General features: G+C 39.7%; 1 protein-coding gene across 1 annotated transcript in view; it reads right to left on the bottom strand.

The window, feature by feature from the left end:
- The window catches only part of hcn1 (hyperpolarization activated cyclic nucleotide-gated potassium channel 1), a 67,870-nt gene that overhangs the window by 43,406 nt on the left and 7,555 nt on the right, over window positions 1–16,909 (bottom strand). The gene's annotated exons all lie outside the window — the stretch shown is intronic.

The raw sequence follows: 16,909 nt of genomic DNA, 5'->3' as shown, positions 1-16,909 counted from the left end.
ACAGGTATGGTGCATTAGGACAACAAGTAAATGTATTTATGGATGAATGTTCTATTGATTTGTACCTGTAACCTGAGCAGTGGTAACAAAATAACATCAGCTCAGGTCTAATAAATCATGTACACAAACACAAGCAGTACTTATAGCTCGGACAGCAGCACCAGTGCATTTATAACTCAGTGCACTCGGTGCAATGAGAAAATTGCTGGGAAGTGAAAGAGGCATGTGTGGACATATTGTCCAAAACATGTTAGTGCCCTCAAGAATAACCGTTTTCCCACATGACCCATTTTTAACGTCATCTGTTCGGTTATGCAAGTCTGTTGACAGTTTCACTGCATCATTATAGGAATCATCATTACGAAGTAAGGCTGAGGGAGGGAAGAAGGAAAAAAGAAAAAGAAAAACGAGCTGTGAGCGGACAATGAGCTGACAGAGAAGCGTGCATCTTTCACACAACAATCCCAGGCCAGAAATAAAAGAAGAAAATACTAATGCTGACATAGTATTACTCTGTTTTGACATTGACCAGGACTTTTTCTCATTCAAATTATCCCAAGGAGCAACTCTCCAGAAATGAAAGCGCACAATGCAGCAATGAAAGAAGAAGCTCAGTAGAGGAGCATTTAAACCTCATATCCTCTGTATGTATGTGCACAGCATAAAGTAGGGTTTACTGCGATTCATTTATGGTTTTTTTAACACTGTTATACAAGAACGTGGGCGGGCTTAATTTTATTAAATTGTTTTATTGCTTCAGAAAAAATAAACTTTTTTTAAAGGAGAAACTACAAAATGATTGTGCAGTCAAATATAGTTCCTGAAAGCAGTGAAAATAGAAATATCTGAATTGACAGATCAGACTTCTAATTTAGTCAAGACAATCTGAGCATCTCCGTAGATCTGCATTAATAAAGGCTAGACTGAAAAAGAAAGAAAGAAAGAGGACTGCAAGTTTTTCCTTTGTGCAAATGTCACAGCAGCGCAGTGAAAGAGAGACAGAGAGAGTGCTGTAGTCTGAGTTGTGGTTGTACTAAGAAGGTAGTCAGGGAAGATTAGTGCTCATGTGAGAGCAGGAGGGATTTGACTGGATTGCACAGGGTGACCCGCTGTGCTCATGTAAATATCAGCAAGATGGACGGTATCACAGTGTGCATCGAGGTCACACCCGTCCCGATACACTTGGGGATGGAGGGGTGGAGATTGCCTGGTGATGCAATTTTAGACTGATTTTTATATATTTCTTTTTAATCATCATAATCAAAGTTGCAGCTGAAGCTTGGTTAAAAAAATATGATGGCATTAACAGTGTGTGTCTTTTCGGGATGATTGTTTTAGGAAGAGAAAAACATAAAAGAGGAAATCAGGAAATGGAAGAGTGAATGCATACACCCTTGAGGGCAGTCTGATGTTATAATTACTCATCTGACTAGCAGTGGAGCAGCATCATACTAACTAGTTCCACATATCTCTTGACTGCATGACTACAGCTGACATGCTACATATAGTCCTGTCCATACTGTAGCCATGGATTTGTTTACCGCCATAGTGGTTCCTCCATGTATGTGCTTAGATTCACATAAACAGCTGGATTTCAGCACATGAGCACGTCATCATGACAGATGGATGAAGGGTGCTTCGCTAAGTTGATCCACCGCAACATTAGCTCTTGGGAAGTGAAACCCTAATGCCTCAGTAGTTAGTAATCAATTAATTTGCACACAAAGCATCATTACAGGATGTCTGCAATGAGTGTCGGTGCTTGCCTTTAAACAATCAAGGGATCGTTACGCTCCTCATGCAGAATCAGTCAATAACAAACAGGTTTATAGTGATTGGTCAATTATTCAATAAGTTGGTTGATAAGGACGAATATTCTCAAACCATTTTGTCAATCAACCACTTATTTTTCAAGCTGAACCTTTGATGGTTCAGGTTTTGTTTTATTTTTAGTCATGAAGGCTTAGATCACAGAACAGGAATTTTTCTTTTTGTTACTTTTGTTTCTGGAGAAAATTCTCAAAAGAGCATCAAATAAAATGAACATTTTTGCAGTCGAGTGGATCGTAAAAAACCCAAACAACTGCAGCTAATGACACTCTTCCTCTTGCCGATGCAACGCTTGCAATATCAGTGTGTGTGTGTGTATATATATATATATATATATTAGGGGTGCAACGATACTCGTATTGATATTGAACCGTTCGATACAGTGCTTTCGGTTCGGTACGTATATGTATCGAACAATACAAATTTTTAATTTATTTTATCAACTTTCCTTCTGACAATGCTGTCTGTGTTGAGCGCTCAGTGGATCTGCGCTCGACAGTGCAGCCTAGGCGGAGTAGTCGAACGCAGATTCACTGAGCGCAGGGCAAGCTAGCCAGACAGAAGCTAAGCTCCTTGCAACATGGCAAATTGAACCTCCCCCACCCTCATTCAGATCTGGCGTTTGGAACTATTTTGGTTTTCATGTGACGTATGACCCTGAAGGTAAGCGCGTCATGGACTAAAGTAAAACAGTATGTTGGATGTGCCATGCAATGCTTAATTACATTGGTGGGAACTAGTGTGTTAGCGCAGTTAGCTCGTTAACGTGTTGGCGGTCCAGCCCCATGCACGGGGCTCGTTAACTTGCCGTGTTGTGGCGTTAACGTCATTTCAACGAGATTAACGCTGACAGCACTAGTGGGAACACAATGAATATGACTGCACATTTACTCCAAAATCACCGATGGGCAAAGACAAGTGGAAGCAGACAAAAACAACAAGCAGGCATGCTACAAACTTTACCAGAGTCATTTAGACAGCTGTTAGCACATGATTCTCCTTGTGGGGACCTGATATGTTTAATATGCTGCTGAGAATATAGCCCAGAAGAAGCGTATAGTATAGCTTTATTTTGGAAAGAGACATTTCTCTGTAATAAACTCTCTTTTCCAAAGATGAGTGATTTCTCGATCAGATAGATTTTTTTTATTACTTTGTTGTTTCAGCAACATTAAATTTAAAAACTGTACTTTTGAGTTAAAATATATATTTATAATTTTAATAAATGACAAATTAAAAAGGCATGAACATTTTTTTTGTATCGAAAAAATATCGAACCGTGACACCAAAGTATCGAACCGAACCGTGAATTTTGTGTATCGTTGCACCCCTAGTATATATATATATATATGTGTGTGTATATATGTTGCTGAAACAAAAAAGTAATAAAAAATATATATATATCTCAGGGCTCGCAAAATTTCAAAATCCCTGGTAGCCCTTCGGGCAGGGACTCTTCAGTTTTTGGTAGCCCAAAATAAATTTAAGTAGCCCGAATAAAAAAGAGAGCAATTTTTTGATTGATGTTTTGTTTCCTTTACAATATTATACATTAAAGTATAACATTGTATAATTATATAATATTAACTTCTTATCTTGTGCGCGTTTTTTATTTTGACAGCGAATGCGCACCTGCGGACCACTTATGTGCACCCCTGGTTATATAGCTCGTCATATTGCAGCCACAGAAATTCTTTTGTCCATGAAACCATAAAGCTGCACTTTCTTTGTGCCTTATAGTCTGATTTGTCATAACTTTTCCGTTTTGTGATCACTTCTTGGTCCCCATGTTTGAAACAACCACAAGAAGCACAAGTTGATTGCACGCGGTCACACTTGGTCATAGCACCGTCTCCAACCACTGTTTTCCAGTGTGTGACTATAGCATTACGTACCAGGCATCTCGTCTTTCACTGTGACCCTGGATATGTCACCAAGATACTTCCTACATGCACAGCTACAACACTACCAACCAGTACTCAAAGTATTCTACTGTATTCCTTACACCGATCACTTGCGCCTCTGTTACAGTATTCCAGTAAAAATACAAACCTATACATTAATTGCAAACCAAGAAAATGGAGCTAACATGTGTGTTTTTCAACAGCCACCAGGATCTTTTTCTGTTCTTAAGTAGTGTTTATGTCTGAACATATGAAAAAAGCAAGTGAAAATGAAACAAAACAACGAGTGACAAGAAAAACGTAACTGTTCACATACAAACCTTGAACCCTTGTACCTGTGCCTGAAAAAATGGACTTTGTTGCCCTTATAGAAACACTGGAGACACTGTAGTATGGCTTACAGCACATGAAGTGCGTTAGGCTGCAGAGACAATCAACCAGCATAGATCATTTGGAGGATTCTTGATGTGTCATGTGACAACTTTCTGTACTGTGCGCACACTGCAGAGGGAAACTAGTCTCCATGAGGGGATATCCCATGGGAAAGGACAGAAGATCAAAGCTGCTTTCGCTGACAGCTTTTTTCTACTCAGAACTCTAGAGAGGGGTAACAGAAATCAGGACTTCTTTTTTGCTAAATACTGAAATACGATGTGTTTTCAAAAACAAAATTATGATAAAAATAAGCCACAGTTGTTGGGATAAAAAGCATCTCTATTTCACTGCTCTGGTGCTGCTGTAACTATTATAAGAAGAGTATGGTGTTTAAGGTGATTGGAAGTATTAATTACTATGAATTATAACCAGAAACAGCTGGTAGTTTGAAAATAATACACACGTGATTCTGTTTCCTGTCGCTTTCAGTCTTGCCGTCTTTACTGTGCAGACATGTCCGTTCATATCTTATATCAAATAAAAGGCTGAGCTGAGAGACGGACTGGCAGCAACAGTAAGAGATGAAAAGAGTCAGAGTATGCAATAAGCAGAAGTACTCCCGACGGAGCAGTATAAAACATTTTGAACATCGTGCACAGCTTACAATGACACCACGATACAAAGCGACCTGTAAAACCAGCCAGCAGTTGTTGGTTAAGAGATGTTGACGTGCAGTATGAAATACAGATACATTTATTATGGATATTCCAGATTCAACACGTATGGTCATCCCCATTTTCAGTTTGTCTTATACCCCAGTGAGATAAGCGAGCTTGTGCACTATCAGCACCCAGACAGGCTGTCCTTGAGCCTCTGGAGGAGCAAAATGAAGGACACCAAACAGAAGACACAAAGGTCATCATGCTCCAGAAGGCTCGTCTGGGCCTGCATCTATCAGGCATTCCTTAAATTGCGACAACCAAAAAGGTCATTCAGCTACAAAATAGCCATAACAGAAAGTATATAATATTACAATTCACACAAAAGTAGATTTTATTACAACACTTGGAAAACTAACACCAACACACGTCGCTGTTAAGTATCAGTCAAATATCTGTAGGGGCTATTAACGGCCCATATTGTGCCTTTTAACTAATATTCATCTGTGGTATTGCAGTAATTGCAGCACATTATTAGTTTTACACATTACAAAATGCTACAGATCCTGAAAGCAAAACATGTGCAGTGTGTCTTTTTTTCCTGTTTCCATCCCTGCAATCCCAACTGGTCACAGCACAGCACACAGTGTCCCTCCCTGGATCTGGTTCTGCCAGAGTTCTTCCTGTTAAAAGGGAGTTTTTCCTTCCCAATGTCGCCAATTACTTGTTCAGAATGTGTTGTCGATAACTGTGGTTTTTCTCTGTCTTTCTCTTTACCTTACAATATAAAGCACCTCGAGGTGACTGTTTTGTAATTTGGTGCTCTATAAATAAAACTGAATTAAATTTTCAGTGTGATGGTTCATTATTTTGATTCAGTTTTCTGCCCTATTTGCAACTCATCTAACTTCACTGCTTCCTAGGCCCCCTCTCCCTCCTGCTGTTCTGTTTATGAGCTGCACAAATTCATTATTTGATACTGCAGGAATAGGGATGGCTATCGAAACCCGGTTCTTGTTGAGAACCGGTTCCCACAGTTTCAATTCCTTGGAATTGTTTGCCATTTTTGCAAACGATTCCCTTATCGATTCCAGTCGCCCTGAATGACGTCACCGCATTGCGGAGAGAAGATATAAAACAAAGTTCTAAGCTAATCGACCTTAGTGTTCTCTTTTTTTAAAAAGAATTGATAAGAGAATCGATAAAGAATCGAATCGTTAAACAGAATCGAAAATGGAATCGGAATCCATCCATCCCATCCATTCGCTTCCGCTTATCCTTTTCAGGGTCGCGGGGGGCGCTGGAGCCTATCCCAGCTGTCATAGGGCGAGAGGCGGGGTACACCCTGGACAGGTCGCCAGTCTGTCGCAGGATCGAAAATGGAATCGGAATCGTGAAAACCTTATCAATACCCACCCATATGCAGGAATGACACCTTGTGTATTTTTTATTTACAGAACCCATGTGTTGAAACCACATATTTGCCATAATCCCTCTGTTTTTATATGTATGCTGTTAAATATGTTATATATGTTATGTATGTTGCAGCATATTGTATTCTAACCAAACCTCTGACTGATTCAATGAATCTTAGCTCTGCCGCAGAGCACTATACATTTGTCTGCTTTCAAATCATTGAGCCTGACAATTAACTCTGTACTCTAAACCATATGGTCTAGCAATTTACTGGAAACAGTCTACTACAGTTAACAAGACCAACTAACAACAGAAGGAGTAATGAGAGACTTGGCAAAGGGGAAATTGGTTAAATCTGCAGGGAACAAGGAGGAAAACGTTCTTTCAAGCGGTGCAATCTGGGATTTTCCACCCTATGGGCCAAGAGCGAGCTTCCCTCTGTGAGCTGAGCAAGAACACAGTTCAAGGCACATTACATTCAACGTCAGAGCTTTGTCTTAAAACAGAGAGGACAAGAACACAGACAGCATGGAGGGGGAAGAAGCACTGTCCTTCATTTTTGTTTGCTTGACAAAATTGGACTGGAGGAGTCCATTAGGCTATTGTGTGGGACTTGACTTGCTTGTTTGTGTGTGTATTTGTGTGTGAGAAAATGGGAAGAAAGAGACGAAGCTAAGAAGATCCCTGTCTGTGCAAGGGAAGATCATTTAACATGTTTAATGTCTGAAGGGCTCAAGCTCTCATTTAAGCGAGTAGAAGGCCCTCTGCACACAAAATATGAAACGTGTGACAGGCACATTGTCACACATGAAAACACGTGACAGAGCTCTTTTGCAGCCTGCAGCCTACGACACCCACACACAACACAAAACAAGTCTGCTTCGCCTCCAGAAACCTAGCATGCTCTGCAGTACAAGGTGGAGTTCACTTGTGTGTTTATGCCAGTGAAAAACAAAATGTGTGGATCCTTCAATAGCAAGACACCCATCCACATGCTATGGAACACGGTTTGATTTGGATAGTCCAAATAAGCATGTGAAAACACTGTAGGCAAGAATTCATAGAAGACTGAGAAGAGTGTTCTCTGGCTAAATGGTTATCAACACTGGACCGAAAATATGCACATGGTTTAGAGTCGTATCCAATATTGTTTGTTCAAGCACTTAATTTAGCTAGCTTTATTATAACCAGACTTGGGAATTGTATGGCCCCGAGCTACATCTGGTCCATTTGGTTATCCCTGACCGGCCTGCATGAGGTCAATGGCAATTAAACAAAATAAGTGTAGTTTTCTCATTTCAGCCAGCAAACCCTCTTTGATAACTCCTCCTCACAGAATGGGTTACTATTTGGGTTATTTCAAAGGGAAATGCTCTTTTTTTAATCAATTATAAAATAATAATAATAATAATAAACTTTATTTATAAAGCACACTTAAAAACCAAGGGTATGCCAAGGTGCTTAACAAGTAAAATAGAGTATATGAGGAGGATAATAGAAATAGGACCAAAGCAAGTACTAAATATGCAAGCAGATAACTGTCACTAATACATAGGAAAGCAACAGGTACAGAGCAAACAAGAATTTAAATGAGCATAAAAGTGCGTGATATAAAATCATAAAAGAAATATTAACTAGAGGGAAAGGCAAGATTGAATAAGTGGGTTTTTAATCGTGATTTGAACAGTGCAATGGAATCAGATGCGCGGAGGTCGAGAGGAAGGGTATTCCACAGTACCGGGGCAGCCAGAGCAAACGCACGGTCACCCCGAGACTTCAGTCGAGATCTGGGTTGGGTCAGAAGTAGTTGAGTGGCAGATCTGAGTGTTCTAGCAGGAGTATGTGGTTTGAGAAGTTCACTAAGATAACTTGGCGCTAATTTATTAATAGTTTTGAAAGTAAGAAGTAATATTTTAAATAAAAGCAGGTTTGTGCAAGCGGATGCAGCTTCACTGTATTTGAATTAGCACAAACTTTAATGAGATATCTCGGTTTGCTAACCGTGAAGGTTGTTATTCATTTAATGCAGAATGCAGAAGTTTTTAATAAGATATAGACTGAAGACTGAGATAAAGCAGTGTGCTTAGTTTGTGGATGACAATTTAAATCACTCTTGGGACTAAACATGCAGAGCAGAGTTAAAACTTGGCTAATGCAGAGCAAGAACGTACAGTTAAACCTTTACTAGCAAAGCTGCAACAAGGACTTTTTACCAAGTTTCACACATCCAGGGACGCAGCAGTCAAGACCAGCTCTGTGATTTCCCATAACAACAATAAGCAGTAAGCATTTCACTGATGGGGAGTTTTCCAAAGTGTAATGCGCTAACATACCCCGCAAAAAAAGAAGCATTTGAGAACCTGCCCCTCTCCAGGCGAATCATAACAACGTGGCTCTAGGATATCAGTCTCTTTTTAAAAATGTTTTTAAAAAATTCTTGATTTTATTTGAAAAGGGACCGTGTACAATATTAACATAGATGTTGCCACTTGAAGCATTGTACCAGCGTTAGCTTAAATTTAAAATCCTTCAGCTTCAATTTTACCTTTTTCTACTTGGCTCTGGATGAGATCTGGGGTTTCCATGACAGCTCAGTGACTCCTCTTTGTACGTGGGATAACCAAAGAGTTTATTAAGGAGCTGGAAGCAATGCATGCCGTGAAAGAGACTACGAGAGGGAGTTCATGGAGTTAACAGCATGTTTGCTGGGGCTAGTGATAAAATGTTGGCGCACTTGCTCCGCTGATTTCACATTTCAGTCACTTAAATGTAGCATCTTTTCTTACCAGTGGCAGTTTATAAAGAGATAAAATTGATATTGAGCAGAACTGAATTAATCTCACTGGTACCTTACTCCACAATCTAAGTTTCCCAAATGAGTTACCCACCCCTCATAGACACAGCATTTGGATTTACAGGATGTAGCTATTTCATGTTTATGTTGCCTTTCTTCATTTGCATTAATGCTGCAAATGCTTTATGGTCTATGTTTTTAATTCAATTCATAAAAACAATAGCACTGCCATTTTTATGTAATTAGTCATCAATTTAGCCAAAGTCTGCAGAGTCCATCGGCAACATGACTTTATTCTGACCATGGAAAATGCATAACAGAAGATTGAGCTAAAAGAGCCACTGTTAAGAAAAGAGAAAGCATTAAAGCATATGTTTCAAGAGGCCGAACCCTAGATCCAAGCAGTCCCTAGACTCTCATGTAACAATATCCTAATGCAGACTAGAAATGTCCAGTCAAAATGTCATGGTGCAGTCCAATGGTGCAGTCACAATGAGCATCAGTTTTACCAAAGCTGCAATACGTGAATCTTCTGTTTTCAAATGTCTGTTAAGCTAATGCATTCATCAATATCTTCAGGGGCCTGATCAACTAGCCTCACAGCACATCTCCTCCTTTACTTCACACACAAGCTGTTTCTTAGCTGCTGGCTCAGTTTGATAAATGACATGCACAGAAAACTATGATGCACCATATAAAGTATGCTGTCAAAGTCTTCCTGTCCTGCAGTGTCCTCGACCGAACCTATAAGCAAGAGCAGAGTGTTTTTGTGCTTTGAAAATCAATGCCCCCTGTTCATCTTGGGACATTAAATATAAACAACCAGCTGTGCAGCCTTGGCAATGTTTGCTTCTTGAGTTAGCCCAACAGAAAATCTGGGCTAGCTCACACCTGCGCCACAGTTGGAACATGTTCACGGTTCAACTTCCGCCGCCTCAACTTTCAGTGGTGCTGTCACTTTTAAAGCTTTAATGCTGTTAAATTCATCTCTATAAACAATACTATTGTGCACGTTTTCCTATTTTTTATTTGCAGTGATCCTATCCATGCTATTGGTTCATCAGCATTAAGTATTATAAAAATACTGTACACTGTAGCAATAGTTAGTACAGCATCCATACATCAGAATCCTTCACAGGTATGAAATACACATATAAAAATGAACACATTTGGTAGATATGACACAATCTCACAACAATTCCCAGACTCTCACATCACATCAAGCACTTGTACATCGTCATCAGCCAGTACCTTTGCTCTTTCACAGAGGAGAGAACCGCAGCTGTCCCTCGCCACTATTGCCTGCGCGTCCTGTAACTAAGAGGATGTAATGAGGATACGCTCCTTTTAATTTTCCTCCAGTAAACACTGTCATAAAAGGATTGTATATCTTCTTTATAGATTCATGTTGTCTTTATTTAAGATAGTTGCTGACAAACTGGCAGACGATGTATCTTATCAGAAGTACTAAAAAACACATTACTGCATCCAGTTTAATTTCTCGTTCACCTTGCATAATCGTTCATCTGTAACTACAGAAAAAAACAGGGTCAGTACAATAATTGTTGTATATAGCATTTGTATTCTATTTTTATCCTATTGTATATATTATTTTATTTTATTCTATTGTATATAGTATTTTATTTTATGCTATTCTATTGTGTACAGTTGTTTACAGTATCTTATCCTTATTGTATTCCAGTGTTCTCTCATTTTTGCTATATAACTTTGCACTGTCCATTTTCTGCTGTGACAAAACAAATTTCCCACGTGTGGGACTAGTAAAGGTTATCTTATCTTATCTTATAAACAAGCGAACAAAGTATTAGAATGGAAAGCTATAACCCCCACCGCCCCACCCCCGGTGCTTTCCTCTATTTGTTTCCTCTCTTTTTCTCTTTATGATCTCTCTTTTAACCTCACAAATGAGTCAGCGCTTTATGATTCAGCACACTTTCAGTGTGTGTGCGTGCGATTATGCACCTGTGTCCCTGCATGACACCAGGGCAGAGACCTTAAGGCACCGAATACTTGGCATTGCCTATTCTGAGACAGGTGAATCGGGTCCACGGGACTCTGCAAACACAGTCCCACTAATCTGCTTTGGCACCAAACTATTTGTTGCTATCGTGGCAGACTACAGTACACAATGGCTCACAGAACACGACGGCCTTTTTCACCTTACTGTTTCAGTACCTCGTGTCAGTTTCTATTCATCACTAAGAAGGTTATATCTTAATTTTCAGTGCCTGTAGCACTTAGTTCAATATTCAGCTGTTTATAAAGAATCCTTTATCTAACAAAGATGCCTTCTTTTTTTATGTTTCATATGTTTATTTGGAGATATTAAACACATTTAATCAAATAAATTGGCTAATATTTAATTTTTGAAAGTTAAGCTGTTTTCTGACTTAATACTTGGCATGGCTGTTTGTTTGTGAGCCTGTGTTTAATTTACTGTGCATTATTTGAAGTGAGCTACAGACAGAGGTCCGATGATCTGCTCTGGCTTTAATTTAGCATACCGATCAAACTGAAACATAAGCCACTGATGTAAACACAAACTGACAAACATCAGTGCGTTCACATATTTTGTCTGACGATGGCAGGGTATAAAAGGGCATGCTGTCAGGCTGTCATACAAATAGCATGGGATATTTCAGTGGAGACCAAATATAGCCAGGGAAATGTAGTTAAAGCCTCTTCTTCAGTGAACTGGATACTCGGGTCAGTTGGCTCACATTTTCTCCCATTTCAGATCAATTTACCGACAGTGAATTAAGCACCTTTGCTTAGGACGACATCTCTATCCCTACAGGCAGATTCTAATTAATCAGATCACTTGCATCACGTTCTGCAGTCATCTGTAGCAGATACTACTGTTTTTGTTTTTAAAGTATGCAACTAAAAAGCCTGAACCAGCAGTGTTTGCAGATAAAGTGCATTATTAATAATACCAGGTTAAATGTTTTTAGAAGGCAAATAAAAGGACAATTTGACTTATTCAGTAACACGGATACTCACAGAAACAGGTTGTACTATTAGTCTGTGACTACAGTGATGACAAAGTGAAGGTGCACATGGGAGCTGACGCTTCCTACAAGCAGCTGGTTAGTGTCTCAGCACTTGGACGCCATCAGCCAACAGATCAAAGTAACAGAAGAGGAGAGGGAGAGGCTTGAAGGCAGCTCAGGGCAGCAAAGTCAACGCTGGTCATGACATATGTGGATGCTCAGCACACACGTGTCAACAGCAGCAATCCAGATGCATTACTAGCAAGTACTGAAAACATAGATACTACTATATAGTCTCCACTGTACCGTACACCACGACCCATCCTTTACTTATCCAGGTAAAAAGTATCACTGAGATTAAAATCTCTTTTCCAAGAGAGACCTGGCCAAAGAGGGCAGCAAAAGGTACGACAAATACAACACATACAAGTTGGGGGGTTTGTGCTAAAACTGAAGCCTATTTAACCACAGATGTAATGGTTATTTAATATCTTAGGTCACATAACAGCAACAGGAGTAGTGGCAGTTTTGTTTTCATAATACAACCAACAACAGTTTTTTATTCTATTTTAAATGTACAATAAACAATAAATATTGTATGACAGATGTTTGGGGGTTTTTTTTTTGTTTTTGTTTTTGTCTGGTACCCTCAAAAAGGGTACAGTTCCCCTTGGGGGATGGTATGTTGCCACAAGCCCAACCTGAGCCCTCCTGCTTGAGCTGGGATCTGGCGGGAGGCCTGGTGACTGTGATAAGCCAGATGTGGCACTGGGAGCTCTGGGGATTTTCTACAGCAGTTTAAAAATGTTATCCTTTTAGTCTCCTTTTGCATTTTCATTAAATAAAACAAACTAAAACCAGCATTGAATAGGATAGTATATAAATCATTTCCCTGTAATACACGTCATTAAGATCTGTCTGACATTAGCACATATCCAAAGGTGCCAACATTCTGAGAGAGCAAAAAACAAAAAAAAAAAACCACTACTGTGACTTTAAGGTCATTGGGATAATTAGCTCTGTGTCTGTGAGGGCATGAAGTAATAAGAGAAACATAAGAGAAGCAGGGTTAGAAATGAATAGGAGCAGGGGGCAAAATGCCCTTGAAAGTTAAAACAAACAAAAAAAATCATGTGAAATTAGGTGTAAAATAACCAGATAACTCTTCTCATTTCTCAGTTGTTAAATTGTTAATAATTACACGTAATTCCCTAATGAGGCACTATAGTTGAGAGGTAAGCTAGATGACTTGTAGTTTTCCCAATCCTCTGTTTATGGGAAATAACGACCTGTAGGATTTCTTAACATCATGAATGGCACAGTGCTGAATCAACCAATCACGTGGCAGCGCCTCAGTGCATTTAGGCACGTGGACAAAAGCAGAGCAGAAAGTTACATTTTTAGCTCTGCACTTTTTAGCACTTATGTGCAGAGATGGGCAGTAACGCGTTACTGTAATCCGATTACTTTTTCCAAGTAACAAGTAAAGTAAGGGATTAATATTGCAAAAAAGTAATTCGATTACTGTTACTTTCCAGTAAGCATGCCGCGTTACTGCGTTACTAAACCGTGATTTTATGAGAGTGTCTCATGACAAGGATGTACGAGTGGACAATATGGAGTGCAGGAGAGATTAATCTTCAAATCTTAGCAAGCACCGAGCACGCTGCCACAGGAATGTAACAAAGTAATAAATTAACTAATTCATTTTGAAAATAAGTAATCAGTAAAGTAATGGGATTACTTTCTTAGAAAAGTAATTAGTAACTAATTCCTATTTCAAGTAACTTGACCAACACTGCTGATGTGAATGTATGAAAGATCAGTAGTTACTTTCACATGTGTAAAAAGTGCACAAGCTTCCCTTTGGTTGGTCCCCACTCAGATTGTTTGAGCACACAGAATTTACTGCTCTACGTGACCTTCACGCTGTACACTGCAATTTCCCTAAGTACTGCACATTGTAATAATTATGTTTGCACATGCACATGATGAATGATTTAGAAAACACACAGAGAACCAGACAACTGGATACAGTACAAACAGCAGCATGCACTCTTGAACAAGTAGACGTCTTTTCAGCTACCAAGTCTTAATATCTGTTGCCATGAAACACTAGTAATGGTATTTTTTTTTTACTATTTTTTATTAATTTTCTTCCATCTTTATTACATTTCCAAACTGGCACAGGCAGAGTCATCGAAGTGGAGTTTATAATGTCTTTCTAATGACTGGCAGTTGTGCGAGTTGTTAAATAAGACACGTCAGGTCCTGACTGGGTCCTAATACTGTAGCTGTTCAACTGTTTTACTGCAACCATAATACCCGATATCCACCAAAACTGCCTGTATCAGGATCCTTCTTGCCACAAGCACTTTTAATAAAGGAAAGTGGAGTATTTACTGACAAATTACACAGCTAAATCATTCAGACATACCTGCAGGTGACTCCAAAGACTCATTTTTTATATATTAGATACAGTTTCAGTATCGATCACGCTAAATGGGAAAATTCCGCTCTGAACTAAAAATGAAGATTTTAGGAGGGTAACAACCCTAAAGAATAAGAATAGGTTTTCTCTGATAGAGACCGTGACTAGGACATTAGCAGTGATGGAAAAGTGAAAAAAGACTGAATGGCCAGCCAGCACTGGTGAAATAACAGCCTCCTTTACTCCACAGATGGAGGGAGAAGATGGTGACAGAGTGAAGAGGGCGGGAGGGAGCAAAGACCAGATGAAGGAATGACGGATGGACATACAGTTTGGAGGATGACTTATTGTAGAAACTGACTGAATAACTAGTTGGGTCCATCCCACGGCTGACGTAACGAACGTTCACAGCTTGAAAATCTTTGCAATGGCAGGAGACTACATTCGTCCCTCCATTAAAGCTCTAATCCTGCATCCCACACCTAACATGTTACGACAGCTTGGAATGTTTCCACCGAGTGCCTTTTCTTCCCCTCTCGCATCTCCAGTGGATGTGTTTGTTTCGCCGTTGTTTTATTATTCGGTGTGCTCGTTTAATATGGTTACAGCGAAATAAGTAAATTGATGCAAGCTTCATATACTAAACTATCTTCTTAAGTGCACAGGGGTTGGACATGTCTTAAAGAAAGACAACATGCCGAAGGAGGACATGCCGTGCGAGGGAGAGGGTGAGAAAAGGCATGCAACTGGGGGGAAGGGGGCGAACCAGAGGGAAAGAAGGAGCCACGGAGTTTGATAAGCAGCGAAACGATTGGAGGCAAAGACGAATGACGTGAGAGAGATGAACTGAGAGTAGCGCAGGCCTGTAAGCTGTGCTGTTGCAGCCAGGCATTATGACACATCCCTGTGTACTTTGTACTGCACTGGCTGCCTGCATCCTCACTGCAGATTCTCATTAACCTTGCAGCACTGAATATTTATGCTTCTGTCCTGGTCCAACGTTGTCTCATCCTCCCAATGTATACAAGTCTGCAAACTACGCTGAACCTCACAATCAGCTTCCCACATAGTGTACATACCAAGATAATAACACCAAGCAACCACCATCTATAGTGCGCTCACTTTCAGAGTGTGTTGTGTGACGTATGTGTGCTCGTATGTGTGTGTGAGAATCCTGAACCAGAGACCATATTCAGCAAAGCTTTAATAATGCTTTACTGAAGCATGAATAATGGTTTTGTTTTTCAAATGCCACATTACACAGTAAGGATAATAAAAAATGTTTAAAGCACACACTGACAGAAAGCTATAAGCTACCATAAACACTGTAAAAGTCAGCTGCCTCGCTGGTACTTAAGCAGAAAGATGATCTTTTTCTGTATTATAAAAGTTCACTGATCCGTAATATGGGTACCAGGAATCAGGCACAGTTCTGACTGGAGCTTATGTTTACACGGGCACAACAGCAGCTTTTATATAAAAGCCAGATGTGGCCACCGTGATGTCATCGATTGGTTTATAGCAGGGGTGTAAAATATATAGCCTGCGGGCCAGAATTGGACGCGCAAAGACTCTAATCCGGCCCACTGGAAAGCTTTGGAAATGTGAAGGGCAGGATCAATTTTGGACTTCTAACTGTATTCATTCATTAGTTTTACAGCTTTCCCTCAGATAAAGACCTCCCCCATGGATATAGATACTACACCAAAGTAATTAATAACACAAAAGTTCCTTTTCACTTTCTTATATACAATATTGTGTAATAAAGATGGGCTGAAGCTAGCAAATGAGACACTAGATTAATTAAGAATGTGCTTACCGAACTGTTAAATGACACATGAACAAGCAGCGTCATCTGCTCTCTACAACCTTCCCGTATACCTTCATACAAATTTACTCCACTTTTCAAACCTGGAGGCTGCATCCATCTTTTACATACAGTCCATGCACATAGCACATTATGCCTTGTTGCACTCCTCTTGCTGCTGATATATTTTTAATACACTCTGTGCATATCAAACAATCTAAAACAGCATGGCTAACAGCACGTGTAACAATAAGGGAGGAACGTGTCCCTGACGCTTTGCTGCAAGGACATTTAAAATAAGAGGGAGTCAAGCTGATTAAAAATGACAGCGTTATGTTCACCTATTTACATTTTAACTACGAAATCGTACACACAGTAATGACTTTGGCCGTGATATCTAAACTGGATCCACTAGCTGAAATGACAGGGTCACGATGACGTGTAATTACTTAGTCCTTAGGAGAAGGATGAGAACACTGGATTCAGGTTGGAAAAAGTCTGAGACATGCAGTGACTCAATAGTGGGTAAGTAATGCATCACTCTCTGTTATGTCCTTTGGGTATAACCTTGTGATATTTACACAAAATCCACTACAGTTAAACTATTAAGAAGGTTGCTCACTACGCCTCAGATTCATCTTTTTACACTGGAGACCACTGGAATGGTAAACTGTTAAAT

Source organism: Astatotilapia calliptera, chromosome 7 (assembly GCF_900246225.1).
Source record: "Astatotilapia calliptera chromosome 7, fAstCal1.2, whole genome shotgun sequence".
Taxonomy (NCBI): Eukaryota; Metazoa; Chordata; class Actinopteri; order Cichliformes; family Cichlidae; genus Astatotilapia; species Astatotilapia calliptera.
Note: the sequence above shows the minus strand (reverse complement) of the source record. Positions and strands in the feature narration are given on the sequence as shown.